Source organism: Amphiprion ocellaris, chromosome 11 (assembly GCF_022539595.1).
Source record: "Amphiprion ocellaris isolate individual 3 ecotype Okinawa chromosome 11, ASM2253959v1, whole genome shotgun sequence".
Lineage (NCBI taxonomy): Eukaryota > Metazoa > Chordata > Actinopteri > Pomacentridae > Amphiprion > Amphiprion ocellaris.
Genome location: NC_072776.1, coordinates 19,706,747 through 19,730,845, shown reverse-complemented (window position 1 = coordinate 19,730,845; position 24,099 = coordinate 19,706,747). Strand labels below are relative to the sequence as shown.

At 38.2% G+C, this 24,099-nt stretch overlaps 1 long non-coding RNA gene across 1 annotated transcript; it reads left to right on the top strand.

Annotated features, from left to right (window-relative positions):
• Window positions 1-424: 424 nt before the first annotated feature.
• Window positions 425-2,014, top strand: LOC129350067 (uncharacterized). The gene is made up of 2 exons (XR_008603289.1): window positions 425-587; window positions 1,518-2,014. It is a non-coding gene; the product is annotated as an uncharacterized LOC129350067 (long non-coding RNA).
• Window positions 2,015-24,099: the final 22,085 nt, after the last annotated feature.

Here is a 24,099-nt window from a genome sequence, read left to right as displayed (position 1 = left end):
TACCGTTGTTCTCATAGATATGAATGAGTAGATAGGACACGCCCCTTTGAGCTGCGTGCTACAGCGAGGCTAAGCTAGTGGGGGAAAAGTTTCAGTGCATTCCATTGATGTAGACGGCGTGAAAACGGAAACAAGTATGCCGGCTCACTGTGCTGCATACAGTTACACACTGCGTTGTACGATTGAGACAAGGAAACTTGGAATGACTTTTCATAGGTGATGACTGGGATTACAGGCAGTTCTTTAGGACTGCTCTCAAATAATTGAAATGTTACTAAACAAGGTTATACTTATCAAATTAAATAGCTCTGGTCTCCAGTATATTGGCGAATTTGGTTCTTTGTACTTAATTTATTAGCATGATTTCTTTTTAATATGTTGTGTACAGACTTAATTACTTCTCTGTCTACTTTTCTTACTCCATGAAGGTTTCCCAGAGACTATGGGTTGAAGAGGAATTGGAAGTTTGTCGGCTTAGACCTGGTGTCATTCCATCAGTGTTAAACTTCCCGGCTCATCTTGGAAGAGTACGTACCAGAAAGACCACAACCAAGCAGCCTTGAGATCTTAGGCAGCGTCTCCCTGAGGTGAGTGTCAACGGTGTTCACAGTCAGGTCTGTGGTAATCCCGTCAAAAAACAAAACAGAAAAAAATCTAGATTATAAATCAACATGTAACCAAAGCACTCTGTGTATAACGCCATAGTATAGGATGTAGTTCAGAAAATGTCAAAGTAGAGTATGCTTTACTCAAGAATAACATAGTATGGCCTGTAGTTCATAGTACAGCATGTTGGCAAGAAAAAAAACAAAACATAGCTTATTATGTGGTTCAAAAAGCGCAAAATGATAGGATGTTGCCTAAAATTGTCATGTATGATACGTGGTTCAAAAAATGTCATAGTGCAGTATATTGTCAAAATAGTATGTTATTCAAGAAAACATCAGAGTATAATATGTCATCTAAAAAATGCCATAGAATAATAATTTCATTGCACAAGTAAAAGTATAGTAACTTTTAAAACTGTTCGAATTCTTATATGTTGCTAAAAAAAACAAAATAAAACAAAAAAAGTCAGTAATATGCCAATTGAAAAAGCCTATAGTATAGCGTGTCGCCCAACAAACATCATAGTATAGCATGTCACTCTAAAAACGTCACAGTATAGCCTTTAGTCCACAGCTGTCAGTAGGTGAGGAGCAACACAAAAACAGTCCAAATGCTGGTTTCCAGAGGGTTAGACGAGAATTTATTTGAAAGAGTAAGTTTACAACAACACAACATGTGAGGGGGTTAAAAGCAAATGGGTGTTAGTAAAATAAAAATAAATAAACAGAACTAAAAGTGAACTTCATGTTGACACTGATGGGCATTCCAACCAGGAACAAAGTAAAAGATAATCACGACGAAAGAAAACTCTTCCTGTTCACCTCTTCAAACCCAAATACACACCACAGTAGCACCCTAAACTAAAACTACCAATGGGTTTCCTGTTTTCCTTTCTGAACAATTCAAAGGTCCCTCTCTATCTCCCCACACATCCACCAACCACTGGAACACATCTCCAAAGTTCTGCCGGGCCAGCTCAGCTTCCCCTCAGAAGAAGTGCTGCCACCTGCCAGATGAAGGAGCCTTTTGAGAGGCAGCTGGCATCGTGATTGGACTGTACTTTGGTCTGTTCCAATCCAGCTTCAGCTCCAGAGACGGCAGGCGGAACGAGTCAACGGAGGCCGGGTGGACGAAGGCATGCAGCTGAGTACAATCCAGAAAACAACAGAGGAGGAGTGCAGTGGCCCAGGGCCAGAACAAACAGAGTAGCATCATATGTCTCTTAGAAAACATCATAGTTTAGCCTTTGGTATGAAAAAACGCCATCATATACATCGTATATTGTACAAATAAGTCAAAGGAAAGAGACATACATTGTAGAATTGTAGTAATTGTGGGCTGACTGATTTACTGATTATCAGTATTTTATTTTTTACTGATTTACAGTAATAAATACATTTAAAAATGGTGCTACTTTGGCTCTGAACCTTAATCTACCTGTGGTCGCTCTGTCTTCTGGAGTGATTTGATTGGTTATACGTAACGAATAAATCTCCTTTAACTTAACATCTGTAAACAAAACAAAAACGTGTCAACAAAGTTTTCTGTTAGAGTTTGTGTTCTTCTAAGTTTAACTCCAAGATTTTAAATACTTTCATTTACTGCAAATGAATATCTACTCCAAATGTCTCACTAATAATCATTATCAGCCTTAAAAACCCACAAAGCACCCCTCTATACTCGACCACACTTAGTACAGTCCGGTTCCCCCTTCTATAAATCTGCTTGGAATCTTCCACTTCCTGTTTGTCAAAGTGACCTTCTACCTGGACAGGTTTTGTTGGAGCTCATGCAACAAACATTTTGGGTAACTGCACTTTAATATGGATGAATGACACTGAATTAGAGTCTGTTTTAATGAGACTGAGTTAAGATATGTAGCTCTGTCATTAAATAGTAAATTATTTCTCAGAATTCACAGAGAAAAGTCTGAAATGTTTGCTAGGTTAGCGTCCCACATGTTCTTTGGCTCAGCTAAAGCTAACTCTGTCCAACTTGTGGATCTCTTGAGTTGCTTGTTGTTAAAATATCTTGCTGTAGGTGCTGAAGCTCAGAAAGTCTGAGATGTTTGTTCAAAATAAGCTCATTCTCAAGTCTTCTCTGAACTGTCCTCTTTGTTTGAACTTTCCCTAAACTTAAGAGTTAATGACAGAGCAGCACATCCAGACTCAGTCTCATTTATGTAGAGATTAAACTTCAGTGTCATTCATTGATGTTAAAGTGCAGTTTTTCAAATGTTTGTTGCACATGCTCCCGACCAAACCAGTCCAGGTGGAAGATGATGTGAAGAGAAAGCTCCAGAGGATGAATATCACACATTTACATTGGAAATAAATGTCCTTTAATTAGACGTTGTCATGCAAAAGTTGGATTTCCCTTTAATGATTTTCAGATCTTTGAGTGTTTTGTTGATGATGGTTTCTAAATGTTTTTTGACACTCGGCCCCAAAGATTAAAACCTTCTACGCCTCACAAGCTGCAACAATTCACACATTATCAACTATCTTTCTGACTAAACTAAGATAAAAAGTGAAAAACTGCCTGATTCCTGCATCATGAATGTAAATCTTTTTGGTTTTTATGACAGTAAACTGAATATATTTGGGCTTGACATTTTATAAACCAAAACAAGAAATGAATTACTGGAGAAAACGACAGATTAATGGACAAAGAAAATGTGTTTTCCAACATCTATGGCTGAATTACTCCAACATTACAAGATACATACAATTTAAATTCTATTTTATTTACGCCAGTTACAGGTCAAATTGTCTCAAGATGCTTTATTTTTATATTTTTTTGTCATATTTAAAATATGACAAAGTAAGAAATTTAAACCTCTTGACTAATCCAATTTATTATTTAGTTTTTAAGAGCCTAATCGACAATTCAAACTTTCTCCACTAAAACTAATAAACATGAGGTCAAATAGAAGGAACAGTTTTAAATATTGCAGTCCCACAACGACAAGAGTAAAGTTTCTCAACAAAAACTAAATCTCCTGGTGGATTCCATGAAAGTCCTAATAAATGATAATAAAGTGTCATACTAAAGGTTTGCGGTGCTAATTGAACATCTGGATGGAGGTTGATAAAAGTTGACCTCCCTTCATTTCTGTGGAGCGACTCCATGGATTTTATGGATGGTGGTTAAAGACCTGCTCTTCTAGTCGTCTTCCTTCTAGTCGCTGTAAAAAGTCAGTCCATCCTGGCCGACTTCAACACCTCTTCATGACAACTTGTTCTGCCTCCGACCTGGTGGAAACTCAAGAAACTTGGGAAAACCTGTCGAGACTCGAAGAACTCGTCGGGCGGGGGAAGGTGTGGTGGGTTGTGGGGGGAGGTGGGGGAGTAGAGGGGGGAGGCCGCCACCCATCTCCCCGCCTACTCTCCGCCCTGACTCCACCCAGACTCCACCTTAGCTCCGCCCGTGTGGTCACTTGGAAACTACGATGCCAAAGGGACGACGAAATCATGTTTTTTTATCTGATCTGTAGCTCAGTGAGTTAAGGATTTGCCTATGGAGCTGCAGGTCGCTGGTTCAAGACCAGACACTTCTTAAATTTTCTCAAAATCCTGACAAAGACAAAGAAAGAAAAAGGCCTGTGGCGGGTCTTGAACCTGCGACCATCCGCTTGGTAGTCCTCTTCTTATCCTCCTGAGCTACTCGCTCAGATACTAATTCTTCTTTTTTTTGCGCATTTATCATCTATTTTTTGGCGTTTTCGAGTTTTTTTTAAACTCAAGTCTTGACTCGACCGTTTTTCTCAGGAGGTTGGACTTCAGCCTTTGTGCTGGAGGGTGGAACCCTCAGTTCCAAGACTTTCCAAGCCTCCAGACCTCCCGAGTCCTCAGGACCTGAGCTTTCACACAGTCTGAGGGCTGAAATTTTCTAAGTCCCACAGTAGTTCTCTGTTAGATTGAACTTTCAGACAGTCCAAGGACTGAAATCTTCAAAGTTCCTGAGTAGTTCTCTGTTAGTTTGAACCTTTCCACAGTCTGAGGACTGAAATCCTAAAAGTTCTTGAGTAGTTCTCTGTTACTTTGAACCTTCAGACAGTCTGAGGACTGAAGTTTTAGAAGTTTCTCAGTACTTCTCTGTTAGTTTGAACTTTCTGGTTAACAGAAGCCTTAAAACTTGTGACCATGAGTCTTGATTTCACATTTAGACCATCCATCTGAGTTCTTCTCAGACCTTCACCTGTGGGTTTTTTAGAAATCCTCAACAAACTTTGATTCTTTTCACTGAACAGTAAAGTTTGTGGAGATCAGAAGGTAACATTAGTTTGATCGATGCCTTCAACTACTAGTAGACTTTATCTGGAAAGCAGTTTTCTGAAATGAGTTCTTAGTAAATCTGTCCACAATCAAACCAAGAACATAGAAAGAGGAAATGTTTGAAGAAACAACTTGATGTTTTCATTTCAGACTAGAAAACACTTTAATGCCTTTATCTGTTTTTGCTCTTTTGATCATTTTATTGTTTCTTCTGTTTAATTTGAGCTTCTAAAGTTTAACTGGTGCCTTTTCAAATGTTTTGTCTTTAGTTTGATTCTTCTTAAATGTTTAGTTTTACTCTTTTCTCACCTTTTATTCTGTTCTAATGTCTGATCTGATTTCGAAATGTTTTGTTTTTAATGTTTAATTGTTGTTTTTTCAAATGTTTTATCGGCTTGTTTGAAAATGTTTAATTTTTCGATTAAATCTTTGTTTTTCTTTTTAAATGTTTTACCACATTATAATGTTTAATTTTCTTTTTTTAATGCTTCATTTTATTTTCTGTTTAATTCCTATTTAAAGTTTTATTGTCTTTAAGATTTTATTTTCTAATTAAACATTTAATTTTTTAATTAAATGTTTTGACTTTTAAAGGTTTAATAATCTAATTAAATGTTTTGTATTTTTCTAAATGTGTAATATTCTTGTTTAATTGTATTTTTTAAATGTTTAATTATCTAAAATATTTCATCTTTAATGTTTAATATTTTTGTTTAAAAAGTTTTGTTTAATTTCATAATTACATGCTTTGTATCTTCCATTTAATTATCTAATTCAACATTTTGTCTAATATAATTTAATTGTATTTAATGTGTAATTCTTTTTAAAAGTTTTATTATATTAAATGTTTTTTTCCTTTGATTTAATTGCTTTTTTACTGTAGTTTCTTTAATCTTTTTTTCTGTCAAGATTTTAACCCCAACCTTAAAAATGAAACAAACCCTTAAATCACAATGAAAATACTTCTGTTGTCACAATCATCAGTTAGTCAATTATTCAGTTTATCAATTCAGCTTTATTTGTTTAGCACCTTTTACACAGATTACAAAACTAAACAAGCAAAGAGAAAAAAAACTATGCTAAAACTATGAGTAAAACTCAAAAACAAACAACAAAAAAAGAATTAACATGGTAATAAAATATGTTGTGTCCAGGGGATGGAGGGAGTTTATTGAAGTCTTCTTGGGCTCACATGATAAATCATTTAAAATATAAACTTGATATTCAGTCTAAGGAAACTGCAGAGTGACAGAAGAACCAACAATATCTCCCATTTTCTCCTTTAATGAGTCGATTCTTGTGCTTTTAGACCAAAGAAGTACAGACTCTTCACAACCTGCTCAAACTGTTGGTACAGGACCTCACCACACGGGTCAAGAAGGTTTCCGTCTCATTTCTACTCTGAAGCTCACCTTCTCCTGCTCAAACTGCTGACAAATGTTTCTGCTGCTCTAAAGTCTGGTCTCCAGAACTTCCTAAAAACTCTCAAAGTCTCTTCTGCTGCAGGTTGCTTTGTAGAACTGTTCCAGAAAACCTCACTAAACCACATGGAGGGGCCTCAAGATAGTCGTCCAAATGAAACCTTACAAAAACCAAACTAGTACAACCCAAATGCTAAAGTCTCCTGCAGCCTACCAGAGAACCTCTGAGAACAGAGAATCAGGACAGGAACTCTTACCTTCTGGACAACCAACGTTGGTTCACAAACAAGAATACAGAATGTGTCTGACCAAAAACCTCTAAAGACTCACTACAGCCAAGATAAAGACACAACTCAGCTGCACCAAATCCACTAATCACTGCACACATTAGCACCATGTGCCAACTGTGGCTAAAGAACCACCTTTACCAAGACAACTATCCAGTACAAAGCCCTAAAACACACCAAGAAACACATTAAAGACGATTTTACTGCTGGAAGCTGCAAGCCAACGCCTAAAGAACAAACTGAAGCAACAGAGCCAAACCCGGTTCTGTGGTGAAGAGAAGCAGAGGAAATGTTTGTCTGCAGCTAAATAAAGCAGGAAGACACTGAGCTGCTCAGGTGTTCCTAATAACACCAAGCAGCCACCTGGACAGCCAATAGGAACACAGCTTACTGGAAGTCCAGAGGGCTGGGTTAGTCAAGGAAATTTAATTTAAAGTTGAAGCAGAAAGTTAACAAAGAAAGTTGAAAACCACCTTCTGATACCTGAAATTTTCACACAAAGAACACCTGAACATGTCAAACTGGTTCCATAGTAGAACCATCATTGTAAAAACGTCATAGTATGGTGTGTTGCTCAAAAAACATTAGGACCCGACTGTCAGGGGACAAACATGTAAGAAACATGAGAACAGAGAGAACCCAACCAGTAGGTCACAGTTTATCATCCCCCAGTCATCTCCTGAAGTCCATATGGTGAGAGACATCAGTATCTGGTTGTTCATTTACCAGAGGATGCTTATAATCATGCTGATGTGGTCTGTACTCTACAGTATTTTAGTGACTCAATAAATGCCTAAGTTGTTTTTTTTAAATGCTTTTTAGTTTTTAATAAACATTTAAGAGCCTATATGTAATCAATAAATGGCCTTTGCCTATTTTAAGAAAAACTCACTCAGAACTCTGATATGTTAACAGTACTAAATAAATCAATAAATACATGCATACACACAAAAATAAGTTAATACATTAACTGTGTTAAGATAAGATAGATTTAGATTTTTAAAAAGTTGTTTATGTTTTTGCAGAATCCAGTATTGCTCACTGGTTGGTCATTACATTTTATTAGTTTGATTTCACTGTTTAAAATGATGCCACCTCTTTTCAGACAGAACCTGTGATAATAAAACAATACAAAATTTTTAGTTCCGTGTTAATAAAGCACTTAAAGCTTTAAGTATGGCTTTTTTCAAAATTAAATATATCACTCCTTAGGTGGTAGTGGCCCCAAGTTCAGTAAAGTTGGAAAGATATTCACAGATTCTGACTTCCAGCATCAATAACTCATTAGATATAGGTTGTCAAAACATAAACGGTGCCTCTTTCCCATTGTTGCAAGGCAGACAATGTGCTACAAGCCCAGTTTTATCAAAAGTAGCTGTCTTTCAAGCTACAGGAATAACATTGGTGTCTATGGAGTGAACAGGGTCCGTCTGCAATTTGCAAAACCGCTGCAACAGTAAAGAGAGACAAATATTCAATAACTTCACTCTTATACATTGTAGTGTCACTAAAATCACTGCAGCCTTCAACTGGCTCCTGTTGACAAAGTGTTTTAACAGAAATGTAAATGCTGTAATTTGATTCTTTTAATGAACCATGTAACTTGAATGGATGTGATGCTGGTGTGACCACAGTGCACACATCTGATGTTGCTCACAGTGGTCCAAGGGACGCTCAGGGAGTTTGTGTGTTTGCTCACACTCATGAAAAATTACAGGGAACATTGATTTGTTCCCCTGCGTATTAACCAATCTGTGGAAGCCAGAAATCTTGCTTGTAGAATGGGGATCAAATGCTTTTTTTCATTGATCAATTGGAAATTAATTTACAACCAGAAAAACACATTATGTAAATTTAAAAAGAAAAAAAGTTTTTCTGGATTTTTTTAAACTGATATTCTGTCTCTTCCAGAAATTACAGACTGATTGTTTTTCTATATATGACCAAAATCATGACACTTATTTCTCTCACTGAAATACCATTACTAATAATAATGTATTTTGTAGCACCTTTAATGCCACACATGTAGCTCAAAGTGCTATAATATAAAAAAATCAAATAATACAAAACCCATCACCATAAATCACGTATATCATGTCAAAATTCTAAAGGGAGGGAAGCTGAAATGATGTGTTTTTAAGTGCCGATAAAAAGTTTAAACATAGCCTGCCTCTCTGACATTTTTGGGTAGGCTACCCCACAGCTTGAGAGCACAGCTGGAGAAAGCTGCATCTCAAATATCCAATGCGATGTGGTTTTGGGTAGCCAGTAAGCCAGCTGTAGAAGATCTAAGAGCTCGTGATGGGACGTAAGGCAGCAGGAAATTTGTGATGTAGGCCGGTCCTAAGCCGTTTAGCGCTTTGTATACAAGTAAAAGGAATCTGAAATCAATTCTGTAAGATCCAGGGAGCCAGTGCAGTGTTGCCAAGACTAAAGTGATGTGTTCACTTTTCTTTGTTTTCGTTAGTAGTGTAGCAGCAGAATTCTGAAAAACTTGCAGATTCTCAATGGACATTTTGGGAAGGCCAGTCAAGAATGCAACACAATCATTCAGTCTATTCGTAATGAAAACAGGAATGATTTTTTTTAGCTTGCTGCTGCATCAAGAATGGTCATACCCTGGCTTTGTTTCTGAGATGAAACTTCAGTAGGAGTTAAAATAACACTCAGATTTGTTACTTCAGATTTAATCAGGGAGGTATGATTACCAATTATGCTCCACAGTTAACATTGATCCATGATAGTGATTTTCACATAAAGCACTTGGTAAGAATACAGAGTGTATTCCTTAAAATGGGGAATGATTTCTTTAAACAGGAAATTAACAATATGCAATGTAAGTTTCCACAAAAAATGGGCCGTTTCAAAGTTGTGGACCAAGGTTGAGTGAAGACACCCCCACAGAGTGCAGCTTATTATAATGTTGAAGAGTCCAGTAGTGTTTAAGTCCTCATCAGTGGGATCAGAAGCCCCATGCTGTCCTCGGATCAGACCTTGTCACAGTCTTATGTTTAGCATGCTCACATTTGTCATACAGCTTTCTGGCTGTGCCCTAGTAACCATGACATGACTTTGGGGAGATAATAAGGAATGGATGAATCAGCATTACAGCTGCTGAGACTGCATGTCTTAATAGAAAGGAACTTTTTAACTAACATTGCAGGATCAGTAATTTCATTGTCTAATTCCTCCTAATGCAGTCTCATACCCTGGGACAACTGCTGCTTGACTTGATCGATATGGAGGGTGTTAATAGAATTCATCCAGCACTAAAGCATGCTGCAATTTAGTTCCACTATTGAGCCTTAATGGACACAAACATAAAGGTAGAGATGTGTGGTGAATTGGCCAACTAAGATGAAAGTGTCACCCAGACCAAGCATGTTACCTTTTGGAACAATAAGTGAAATAATGAATTCATCTCAGACTCCATTTTATATCCATTAACAGAGTCCTTCCATAGCCAGAGACTCCATATCAATTTATTGGATTGTTTAATGTAATCATGCATAATGCAGGAGGATTAATTGGAAATGGCTGCAGCAAGAAGGGACCGATGCATTAAGGAGCTACTTAGAATCAAAAGAGGATTTGTTAAATGGTCCTTCAGTCTTGAGATACTGGCGAATTAATTCAGTGGTGGATGAGAGAGAGATGCTTTTTGGAGGGTACAGTACCTTATTGGAAGATTAATGCCATCACCGTTTTGTTGCCCAGAGAAAAATGGGTATCGAGCAGTTAAAGGTGTTTGGCAAAGTGAAAACATGAGTAGTGAATCCTTTCCTAACTCAATTGGTGTTAAATTCAGTGTTTGTGCCTCAAGCAGTGGAGTTCAAGGCTTTCACAACAGGCGACATTCACAATTTTGTTTTCCTTCCCTTTCAGCATCAGAAATTAAAAAGGGAAAACTTTTAGGTGATTCCTACTAAAGTCATAACAGCATTTATTTTTTTAAAATGTAAATGAGAACAGATGAATGTATTTGGTGGGTATTAGTGAACTCGGACACTGCAGCAGATGTCAGACTGTAGTTTAATCCACTTCCAGCTTCATTAATAGGTTTCTAAAACTGGTTAACTGAGACTGCATTTAGGACTGAAATTATACAGCATATGGCTCAGGAAAGCACAATCCATCATCCTTTTCATGTCCACATCGTTACAATGCCCCTTTAGGTGGGAACATTAGCAGGCCATCCTTTGTTGGAAACACAGTACGTTTCTGACCTGTGTGTCAGGTGCGTTCAGTTGTACTTCTATTCAGAGTGGATTCCATTATCATGACGCATTCAGCTGACTGACAGACAGGACTTGTCCTACCCTGGGGTGATGCATTAATCTAAGAATAGCAAAATCTGTCCAGGACAAGCAACATAATCCTTATGGTGTTCAAATATAAAATAATATGACTTTTTCCCACATGGACTTTGTTCTTTTATTGTCATTTTTTTGTGCCTGGGCCATGCAGCATTGCTCAAAACTTTCATTAGCATTATTCTGGAAGCACTTAGTCAACCTAATAACTTGGCCTCTCATTAGCTTGAGTCCATTTGCCAAGTGAAGAAACAGCTCAAGCCTAAAACAGGTCATGCCTTTGTTACCACTCCTGTTGGGCATACTCGTTTTGTTCCATGCTGGAACTCACAGCCTGGTCAGGGGACTTTAGCTTAGTGTATACCACAAAGCAAACTGCCGACAGCATCTCCCAGCTGAAATAAAATGGAACTCGTAATCATATGCACACAAAGAGGGAGAGTTTCCAAAGGACAGTATTTTCTCCACCAGCACAGTCTGACAACCAGACAATTATTTGCAAGTGAAATAGGGCATGTCGGAGGGGATTTCAAGAAAAAAGTATGGCAAAATGAATTACAAAGGTGAAAGGCACAATGAGTAAAACAAAAGTCCGGATCACAGAAAAAGAGAATCTGATTACAATGATTAATTTGGGAGATTAGGAAGTGCTTATGCATGGCAATTGGGGGTTAATTACTTTGAGAATTTATCACGGAAGATGGTGCTACAACAAAGGTGACCAAGGTGGCATTTAATGTGAGCTTTAGATAGATTATCACAGGTAGCGTTGTAGTGTAATATTCTTTGAGTACGATGTGCTGAATGTAAATGATGATGTAATCCTGGTAAATGCTATTTGAATTGATGAGTAGTATATGTGTGTGTAGCACTTAATGTTGAATGTTCTACTAATCACAGTTGCTTTGATTGTACTGAATGTGTGTCTGTGAAGGAAAACGAAGGCCTAGAAGCTGTGGAAGGGTGTCTGGAGGGTTGATGAGAGATCACAATGTATAATCTGTAACTTTAATGTGAAGATAAATCATATGCTTTGTAGGGGATGAAATGTGGCGTGCTCAATACATAATGCATACTCAAAGTATTATAACTTTTAAATTATATTAGAATCATAATAATACACAAAAGTATATTATGCATGAAATCTGTCACAAAAAAAGTAAGGGTAAGATGGGAAGCAAAAGTCTGAACATATCTGGGCATGTTCTCTGTGAAACATGATATAATGATAACCTAGTGCACATGCCCACTGTAAAGTGTGACCCAACAATGAAATATATCTTGATGACAAAATCTTACCAGTGGATTTGAAAAGGTATAATGGTGTCAAATAATATGCCCTATAGGCATGGAAAAATGACCAGCTCTCACAGCATCAAAGACAGTGCACAATGCGATATCCTTGGTTTTTCTTGTGATATCACTAAGAATTGCCCAAGGACTTGATGTCGACAACAAATCCTACTGCCCTTGAATGCTGACTTCTCTTGATGATTTTTTGAAGCTCTTTAACATTTGAACATGGTCAAGTCTTAGACTCTGGCCCATGATTTGTGACTTAGTTTCCACTTCAGTGTACTGCATAACATTATGGAATGAATATTTTGAGTCATTATTATCATTCTGGCATGTTAACATGTCAACGCTTGCTTTCAGTATTAGCATTACAAGTTAAAAACTGCGACGAATGCACCTCACTATAGGGAACAAACTATGGAAAAGCTGAAGTGCCCAGAGGGCACAAGAAGTCAGCAAATGGCCACTCCAAATACAGTAAAAACTAAAATCCTAACAAATTTGGCACTTTTATGGTAGTTTAGAACATTTAGTATTTGAACATGACATTTTAGACAGCAAAGATTGAGTTACAAGACTCATAAACTGAATGTTTAAAACATCAGTATGTGTCTTCTGTGACCCATTAGATTCTGTGACCTGTAAATCTGCAGTTTGTTTGCCTCTGGGTTCAGTGCAAATCATTAGTGATTTATTGAACTGTTATTTGCTCAGAGCTGAAGTAGAATTAGTATTATTTTGCTTTTGCTTTTCTTCGAAACTTCTGCCTCCGTTGCTTCTGCAGCTGCAGCACAGTCTCCCAGGGAGGAGCAAATGCTGTTTCTCCCTTGCAGCAAAAAGAAAGATGGTTCAGGACCGGGTTAATGAATGTCACAGAGCAGTGATAAAATATGTGATGAAAGCTCTACATCACTTCAGCTCAGTAAAATGTCTGTGGTTTAGGTTTGAGAGTTAATTACCGTGATTTCTATGACCCTGTTCCTACCTGGTATTAACATAACTATCAGGGCATCCAACACACATGGTGAATATACTGCCGTTAATGCTGCCAGGACACGTTTTGGACACATTGAGGTTCAGCCGTTCAGATGTCATTCAGAAGTGTTCTGAACCACATAATGCATGACCACATTGTTCTAGCAGTGTGTATGTCAGTGTGCCCTGAACTACACTAATAGATGCCTACTTGACTACGACTCCTGATGGTGAAAAACAACAATGTGGATGGCAGTCCTTGAGGTACTTGCTAGGTAATTGACAAAAAGTTTGTGTAGGGGGCAAATTTTTGTATTTTTTAGTATTTTTTTTCTGGAGAAATCTAAAATGAAAATGGATGTGCAGTATTTTAAACACCTAATTTACCTGTTTTGTAAATTTTAGCAAGAGGCCAATATTAGCCTAATGTAAATAAAGACATCACCTCAACTGTGTGTTTAATTCAATGTTGGAGGACCAATGAGGGCCAGTTTGGCTTTGACTTGGAGAGAATTTGCAGCTAACCGGTTGTTTCCAGTACTGAGCTATGTGGGTTTGTGTGTTTACAAAGTTGAACCCATGCAAGACTGGAAATGATGATTGTTTTGCATACTGAGTGGAGATCTGATCACAAGTAGAACTAACTCACTTAGCACTGCCCACTTGTGACCGGATCACCCAAGATGCATGTTAAAGGCAGGTGTGAACAGGTGCTCATAGTGCCATTGTTACTCTTACCAACTGTGTTATTAGCATGTTTTAACTGTCATATGTTTTAATCTACCATCAAAGAACAAAAACAAGATTTCAGAGAATTGAAAGAATACAGATTCAACAGATCCACAATTAGATTCAAACTGAAGAAACAGAACATGTCATACACAGTTACACACTGTGCTCTTTCTTCAAAACACCATTAGTCCTATTATATAACAGCCACACCTTGTATGAGAATAAAACTGCTTCTGCGGCTGAAAATAGACAGAAAACTACAATGGTTTAGGGATTCTGCTAACTATGAGCCCTGAGTATTGAGTACAGTATTCATAAGACAACCTCTTGGCACTGAATTTTACAGAATTGATTTTTAGACATTCATGCCATTGATTCCAGACATAGCTTGTCTAGCTCTGCAAGCAGAGGGTGCCCTGACACTAGCTCCTGTTCTAATACAGCAAATGTCACAGTCTTCATTCGAAAGCAAAATTACATTTTCTGATACTTGAGGGAGATTTTGGATGGATATAGTCTCATAGTCTGGCTCTCCTAGTTCTGTTATTTTCTGAATGCACAGTATCTGGAAATGTTTTAATTATCTACTATAAGAGAACTGAGGCCTTAATGATGTTTGGATGTTTTTCTCTCTTTCTTAGATATTCACCTCCCTAAATAACCATAATGCAAATACACAGGTTGACTTGTTTTAATTTTTTCGTCTTTCTGAGTATGGTGAGCGTGGGATACAGTATGTACCTTCCTTTGTACCTTTGTATCTTTGTGACTGAGTGTCTGATTGACGGTCAGGTGCCTCAAGAAAGAAAACGATGCATGAGTCGAAACCATTTTGAGTAGGGTGAGCATGTAGCTCTGAGTGGGAGAAGTGGAAAAGACAAGGTGTAGATAACCTCTCCCTTGGTGATCAGATGTTCTGATATTTGACTTTTGTGGCTGACACATTCAGTTGACTCATTCATTCAGTTATGGAGCCATGGAATAAAAACACAAAAAAACATCCTGTGTCAAAAAAGCTTCAAGACTGTGTCAGTTGGTTACATTTTCAAGTGTTGCCAATTTGACATGGACAGACTTGTATGCTTTAAACAAAATAAAATAGGGAGTTGCTTTTAAGTGTTTACAATTTGAGGGGATCTGTGGGCAAAAATATAATAAGTGATGTGGTCAAGAAATTCTGAGTATTCATGGTGCACTGAGCACGTCATAGTGACACTCATGCAACATGTGTGAGCAGCAACCAATATGAGTCAGAAGACCATGTAATGCTATTAATAGGGGGACCTGTGTGATGTGTTTTTGTCACCAAATATAGGTGTGCGTTTGTGATTTCTCCATTAATCCCAAACTGAAGCAGAGAAACATACATTCTCTGTCAGTCAGCAGCCCAGATTCACATGAGGGATCATCTCTGGTGACCCAGTGCTGGGTCTGTGGCTTCTACCAAGAGAAGAAACTGCAGTTTTACAGTGGAAGAGCTGCTGTCTCAAAGACAAAAAGTCACTTCACGTTAGGACTGCACCTGAAGCATGCTTATTGTTTCTTTACAATTTATTCAGCTGTGCACTGTAAATTTGTTCCCCAGGGTTGCAATGTTGGGGCAGCTTTCTACTGAGGAAGAACATTTGGTGCAATTGCCCTGAACTGTGGCATGATGGCATATTATTTCTCCAACTGTGCTGTGATTATGCATACATTTTTTGGTCACAGTAACACAATCATACCCTCATCCTCAGTTGCTAGTTCAGGCTATTACGCAGAGTTTAGAACAACATATCCTAAACAAGCTCTGTAGCTAAAGTAAGGTTAACAGCTCAGAAGCCAACTATTTTACAAAATGTATTTTTTGACTGTCTTTTCTTTGCATGGAAAAAGTGGGCAGATAATTGACTCCCTGCAAAAAATGCTTGATAATGTCTTGACAAAAAAAAAGATGTAACTCTTTATTTGCCTTCAGCATGTGCATTACCACGCACTGCCCAGTACACATGAATGAACCTTTTCTGCAAGAGACATTGTGATGAAAGTAGCATGCATGTCAGAATCCACACAACCAGTACCTCTCACTTGTGGCATTTGTTGCACTGAAAAACAAAAAACTAAATAAAAAAACACTATGCAGGTTGTAGCTGGAAGAAGGGAATCAGCATGCTTTATAGGTTTTTAAGTGCGAGTTGAAAATATAGGTTTATTGTTTGTCTCAAACAGACTAGTGAAAGCAGGGCAGGAGGTGAGATGCTGGAATTTGGGCTCAGTGAGATTTAAAGGAAGCAATTGATCGTGGCCTCCTCAGTATCACTTCTGAAGCCCCTTACATGTTTTGGGTAATGATTCATATCCTCTCTGTTGTGACCTGTGTAGTCTGCCAAATGGGCCACGATCAGAAGGTATTCAACTACAGACTCTCCTGAGCCTGTACACTGGTGGACAATGCTTTTATCATTCTTGCAGACCAACAGAGAATATCCCATACGACAATAATGCTCAAACCTGACAAGGTAATAAAGATCTAAACAAATGGGATGGTGCTATACTCTCTCAAGGCCAAGAGGATAATTTATTAATAATGATGGACCACCTGACTACCATCATATGTTCAAAAGACCAAAACTGATTATCATTTATGAAGCATTCGTCTGGCTTTCAGTGTTTGCCATATGCATTATACTTCAATCTAACATGCATCTCTTATACATTTACACGTAAGATGCACTGATGTGCCTGTACCTCCAATAACTCTGGTTCTATCAATACCATCTGCATACACCATACAAATACAATAAAGGATGTACAGCATTAATGTGTATTTTTTTTCATTCATCTTGATGTTTTTACCCTTTCACTGACATTTCTATAGCTTGCTCAACTATGTATCTAGGTATGTAATTTTCAATGCTACTCTCCGCAATTCACAAAAACATTAATTTCATCGAAGAAGAGATGCATTGTACCAGATTTTGCTACTAATCATTTTCTATCTGCAGTTGCTGGGCAGATAGGCCCAATTGTAAATATAAAATACAATTACACATCCAGGGCAACAAGTTGAAATATCTCAAGAACTTGTTCAGTTTGAGCAGAAATGTGAGTGTTGTACCAGACCTTTGTGTTGAAGCGGCACCTGAACCTATGGTCACGAGTTCTGGTTACCAAAAGGATGAGGTCATGGATACCAGTAGCAGAAAGACGTTTTCTCTGTAGGGTTACTGACCTTAGCATTAGAGCTAGAATGAAGAGCTAGTACATCCAGAGGGAGCTTGAAGAAGAATTGCCCCGTCTTAGCAATAAAGCAACCAGCTGAGGTTGTTTGAGCATCTGATTAGGATGTTTTCTTTTGAAGGTTTTCCATCCATCTGGGAGGAAACTCCAGAGTGAACCTCGCTGGAGGAATTATATATCTCATCTGGTCTGGGAATGCCTTTGAAAGCACTGCCGGGGAGAGGGATGTCTGAAATGATCTGCTTAGCCTGCTGCTGCCACGAGCCATTGCTGAATATGTGGAAGTAAAGGTTAAAAAAAGATGTTTTTTTTCCTTTTATTTTACCAGGCAAGCTCAGTTGAGAACAATTTCTCATTTACAATGAGTCCATGGCACTAACCTGACTTAGTCAAACTTTCTTTTTCTTTATTTTGCAAACATCCATCCATCCATTCATTATCTATACATTGCAAAATCCTCATTAGAGTTGCAGAGGGCTACAGTCTATCCCAGCTGACTTAGGGTGAAGGCAGGGGACACCCTGGACAGGTCACCAGTCTGTCACAGGGCTACATATAGAGACAAACAGTCACATTCACACCTACAGACAATTTAGAGTCACCAATTAACCTCAACCTGTTTTTAAACTGGGGGAGGAAGCCAGAGAAACCCATGCATGCACAGGGAGAACTGCAAACTCCATGCAGAAAGATCCTGGGCCCAGGCCCCAATGTGAATCGGAGATCTTCTAGCTACAAGGTGATGGTGCTAACCACCGAGCTACTTTGCAGCCCTATTTTGCAAGTGCACTTGGCAAAATAAAGTTAAATAAAAACAAGATTTTGAAAAGTTTTTGAAGTTGTTCAGGGCACAGAACTTTTTACCCACAGTGGTGAAGATCACCATTCTGTTTGTGTCTTCATAACTTCCTGCGTGGACATACCTACCTCCTGCACTGGCTGACTGGGAAGATGGAGAACACAAGCTCATGTAATTGGAGGACGTATGGCCTACGAGCAGTCTGCCCTCTTCAGCCCAGAAGGGCTCGCAGCAGCTCTGTGGCTACCAAAGAAATCCACGGCAAGCTAAAGAGCTATTTCGTGACACGTGCAGGTCAGCTTCCTTGGCAGGAGAACAATATTTATAGAGACATAATTCCAAGTGCAAGGATCTTATCTGTACTTGGGAAAGATTCTGCCAGTTTTCTACATTTTGCCTGTCTTCTGCAGTGAATATGGTGGTGGAAATCTACAGACAGCCATTGTCTGGGCTCCGTACATGATATGTTTGGTGGTAATGAAAATGCATTTCTGTGACTTTGTTTCCTTTGTTTTAGTGAATGCAAAAGAAAGTTTAGCCAACATAAGGGTAACATAAGACTACATTCACAAACTAGAAAACTAAGAAAGTGAAGTGCACCCTGAGGTCTTACAAATGGTTTCCCAGCATCAAGGTATACACTACCATTAAAGTTTGGGGTCACCCAGGCAATTTCATGTTTTCCATGGAAACTCACACTTTTATTCATGTGCTAACATAATTGCACAAGGGTTTTCTAATCATCAATTAGCCTTTCAACACCATTAGCTAACACAATGTAGCATTAGAACACAGGAGTGGTGGTTGATGGAAATGTTCCTCTGTACCTCTATGTAGATATTCCATTAAAAATCAGCCGTTTCCAGCTAGAATAGTCATTTACCACATTAACAATGTCTAGACTGTATTTCTGATTAATTTAATGTTATCTTCACTGGAAAAAAATGCTTTCTTTCAAAAATAAGGACATTTTTAAGTGACCCCAAACTTTTGAATGGTAGTGTATATTCCAAATGTTTTCAAACAGTAATATAGCATTGTATTAAGTGCAGTTGTGAACTTGAACAATTATCAATAAAAGTGCATGTTTGCAAAATATGCAAGATTTTAAATTGATTATTCATAAAACTAAGTGATTCCAAACAGTATTTCCATGTGTCATGTACCTAATTACCAGAATGATCGACACAGCTATTAAAGCTGACAAATGTTTAAAGTATCAAGTTGGCTTTTTCCTGTTTTTGTTCATGTAGCAACTTTGAGAAGAAATTTAATTCAACAACATCATTTTGTCAAATTACTTTTTTGGAACAGCAGTTATGTCTTTGAACGCACATTTCAATCTTGAAAACAAAACACACACTTTGAAGCCGATGCAATACCAACCTGACTCATCAAAACAATGTTTGAAATCTAATCATTTTATCTAAATTTGAAACTTGAATTTAAATTAACTCATGCAGAAATTTAAGTTACACATCAAATTAGCTTGATCCAATTATCAAGACTATTATGTCAACACATCTCATCAACAATAATGTTTGAAACTTAAATTAGATTGTTTTATCTTGCAACCATGCACTTAATTAAATGGTGGGAATAGGTCCCTTTAATTACTTCTTATAGAGGATGGCATTAAACTGGCTGGTCACACTTCTCGGCCTCATAGACATCATTCATAATCATTCTCCTTAGCCTTGTCTTGATGTTTTTTATCAACCTCATTTCCTCTGCTAATTAATTCCCAAACGTGCTGCCACATTCAGCAGCTGGCTTCTGGATTGCAGCACACCTCTTCTGTAACTAATCAAGCTTCTGCTTTTCAAGGGGATCAAAAATATGGCCCGGGTTTCACATTGTTGTAGGCTTAAGAGTATGAGAGCAACATTCACCATGTTTCTCTCAGGTATTTGTCTCAGAAGCAGTGGCTGACAGCTTCCCGGCTGTGTCACCAGACATGTCTGACAGGTCCTGAGGGTCACTGGTGTTGTCTTCTGTGTTGTGCTCTGCTTCTATTGTATCTTTCACCAACTGATCAAGCTACATCCGAGGTCATGTGACACCGGTGCATACAAATCTAATCAAAACAGAGCGAAATCACAACATAACGGTGGTCATTCTTTAATTGAGTAATCAAAGCTCTCGAGAACCCAACTAAAACACAAGCAGCTACTCAAAGGAAACTGTAAATAGCATAATTTATGTTGGTGACTTTTTAAAAAATTTTTTTAGGAAATCAAAGAATGTCAAATTACCTACCTCTACTTAGGTATCAGTGATTTGTCCTGTCTTGCTGGGTTTTGGTTTCAGGAGTTTGTAATTTGTCATGACCTTACCCCATTCCTCACTCCCTTAAATGCATTCAACCAAAACTAAGGCAGTATAAATCAAATCCTTTCTCATGCAGGCTTTACAGAAACATACATGTCATCTAACACAGGTTAAGTTAAATCTAACACACTTAGCACTCACATTTTAGCTCATCTGTTAAACCACAGCCTAGGCCATTTCAGCCAAACTCTTTTTCTTTTCTCTTCTGTTGTGGTACATGTTTGTCCTCAGAGACACAAAGCTCCTGTTCAGGCTGTTGGCACTCATGTTTTTGTTCTACACAACATCTGGTTGATGCTGCTTGCTGGTCAGCTCACTCTCATTGGCTATTGCAAGCTTCTGCTCAACATTCCACCATGGTTCCTTCAACAGTATGTGACTTTAGGATTTAAAATTGAAGAGACTCCAGATAGAACAGTCATTTACCACATTAACAATGTCTAGACCGTATTTCTGATTGATTTAATGCTATCTTCACTGAAAAAAACTGCTTTTCTTTCAAAAATAAGGACATTTTGTATACCAACCATGGCTTTGACTGCTGGTTTTGCTCACGATGTCTCTTCTAGCATATAATTTTTTTTTTTCATAATATGGACATGTTAACAACTTCATTTTCCCCTTCAAGGGTTTTTAAGACTATGTCTCTAAATTCCTCCCACTACAGTGTCACCTGGACAGATAACTGGGTCAGACTAGCCTTAAATTGGGAACACCCTCCCAGAGCACCCTCCTAAGGGATGAATCCAACCCAAAATATCCTCCAGTGTGAGACCACATTTGTTTGTTTTTTACCTTCTTGGTGAAGGTTTCGCTGGCTGGACAGACACACCGCAGGTAACTCAATGTTTATCAGAGGAGGCATGTAATGGTTTAACTTCACAATGGGGGAAAGTGGCAATTATTAGTGCTAGTGCATGGCAATTCCTCGTTCCAAATCGTTACAGAATGCACAATGCAACCGTTATCGCAGCTTTTAAACCATTTTCCCGCATTCATGACATGTACATATCTTGTTTGACGTATTAACATGAGATCTGGCAGGACGAATGCCGCTTCAGAGGATCTTATGTGCCCTTTATGTGGCCCCTCCATCCTATGGCTGCCGTCTCAGCTCAAAGCCCATACGCCACAGTTTCCAGGTAATCACCAACACACGGTCACCTAGGAGGCCCAGAATCCGCCTGCCACTCTTTGATCATAACTGATATTGAATGGCATTTACCCCCCGGACAGAGGGAAACCTGTTTCTTTGCCTCAGTGAACAGATGGCCACAGGATGGTAGAGGGTGTTGCTATTATTCAAAAAACCTCACAGAGAATGTGGAATGCCAGAAGCTTTTTTTACCCACCAGGAGAGCTGGAAGAGAGATCACAGATATTTCACTGAGGATTTGGGGCATTTGTGCTTCATATAACAGTAACCTCCTGTCAAACACTGAGGAAGATGCTGTCAACTTTCGACATTTGCCGGATGAAAGTTATTTTTTCTGCTCAAGGCTCGTCTGACTGAAAATCTAAACGATGAAGATTTTGCTTGAGATTCTGTTCACACCCTGTTTTAAACACTCCTCAGACATCTGCAAATGAAAGTGATATTAATGTCAAAGCTCAACTGCTTCATTCCTCTCCAGTTCACTTTGACATGTACCTATGGAAGTTTCACCTCACTTTTTCCCAGAAGCAGTGTTCAGCAGAAGCTCAGGTATTATACTTCAGGAGAAAAAGGCATGTTGAGGCAAAGGTGGTGCAGAACCTATCCACAGAGAGATACAGTATCTGCATCTCTTTGAAAGTAGGTACTCCTCATCTGTATGCAGTGAGTAGCTATAAGAAGAAATTACTTGATTTGCACAGTTCAATGCTCAGAACAATCTGCTAAATTGAATTGTTTTTGTGTAAGCTGACATCATCATATTTCCTCAATTTGTTGGTAATCATTATTTGAAACACACTGAATCAGTTTTAAATCTGAGGAAAATCAAGTAGTAGTTGTTTACTGCCAGTGGCTGGTGATACGGTCCTCACAAAGAAACCCCAGTCTGAAGACTGCAGACTTGTGGTTTTTCTGCATTTGCAGGTGTGGAATGTGCATTAACTATTACGAACATATTGTACTGCTTTTAGACAATTCCAGCTACTGTTGATGGGATCTTTTTTATCTGCAGCAGTTTATTAATGTACAGAAGACTAAATTAGATCATGTGGGAAAGTTGAGCACAATAGCTTTGCTGTGTGTATTTACTTGTAATGACACTATATCATTGACTGTGTCCATGTTCAGTAGTTAAATCTTAATGATATAGCTCAGTTTCACTAACCTTACTAAGCTGCTTTCTTGTATAGTTTACTATTTGTTATTTTATTGTTACATACACTACCAGTGTAGTAGGATCTCAATCATGTGATCATCAGCAGGCAGCTGACGTAGTGTTCACTTGTAGTCATAGTTACAGTGACGCCGTGTCGCTATCTCACAATGATCCAGAAATCTTTAACAAATCCATGGATTCAGACTATAAGCTGCATCACTGCCAAAATCTAATCACTTGGTCCTTGTGTCATTTCTGACCTTCACTGAAAATTTCATGCATATCCTTTTGTCTGTTTTTGAGTAACATTGTGAACAGAAAAACAGACAAACCAACAGCGATCGACACATAACTCTGCCGAGGCTCTGCCTTCTTGGCGGAGTAAACATCTGCATTGCATTTTAAACTTTTTGTTTCCTGAAGAGGAACCATTTTTGCTTTTCTCATGCTCTTATATTACTGAGTTACTGTGTGCCTTAAATGCATCCACACAGGCTGTGTATTTCAGGGGGAAAAGGGGGGATTTAGAAGAACAATTCCCAAATCAGTACAATCTATCAGCTCGGATGCGGTTTATGACCGTATTATGGTCCCCAATTATTTTCAGCTTCTCATGCTGAATTGGGTTATAAAAGTGACAGAAATGTATACCGTGGCTAGAATAATACATTCCCAAAACAGTAATAAGAACCTGAGGATGAACATTTAAACATCAACAGCACAAACAGTGGAGTGCTCAGCAGAAATGCTGCAAAAACCAATAACACGAGTGTGATTGGGCTGGCAAATGCAAGGCTTTAAGCATTTTAATTAGACTGATGGCTGCTTTCATGCTATCATCTGCTGCCAATGATACAGTCTTAATTAACCCATTTAAAAGCAGTGGTGTGTATTTATGTCCATAACAAGGCTTTTCAGTGTCAAAGGAAAACACATTAGTGGCATAATGTTATCCCAACAGCTCATTCTGATGGTTATCACACAGACATGATCCATTGTTCTCATTTGTCAGGACTATTGTAGAAACTTGTCAGCACTATGTAAACTTGTGGAAATTAATCTCCTTCATGTTCACAGTACACTTTTAAAGCAAGGCACGCACACTTTTGTAGCATACTTCATGCAAAAACACTATTTGGACATTTTTTGTTTGCATCAAAAACGTTTTAAAAAACTACATAAAATGCATTAAGATAAAAAAGAAAGAAAAAAATCCTAAATATAATTAGAACTTTGGAACCACAGAAATAAATCCAGGAAATGAGGACAAGATGTTTCACGATGAGTAGTTTCAGTCAAAAGCAGGGCGGAACATTAGTCTGGATTTAAAAGAGGTTAAAGTCAGAGGAAGTTTAATATCCAGCTCTTTGCTGCAGGGTGGATAAATGCTGCTTCTCCATGTTCAGTTTGCACCTTGTGGGAACAGTTAACAGTTCTCTACCCAATAACCTGAGGTCAGCAGGGTTCACATGCACATGCAAATGTAGTTTGGATTTTCGTCTAAGCTGCAGAGAGAAAAAAAAAAGAT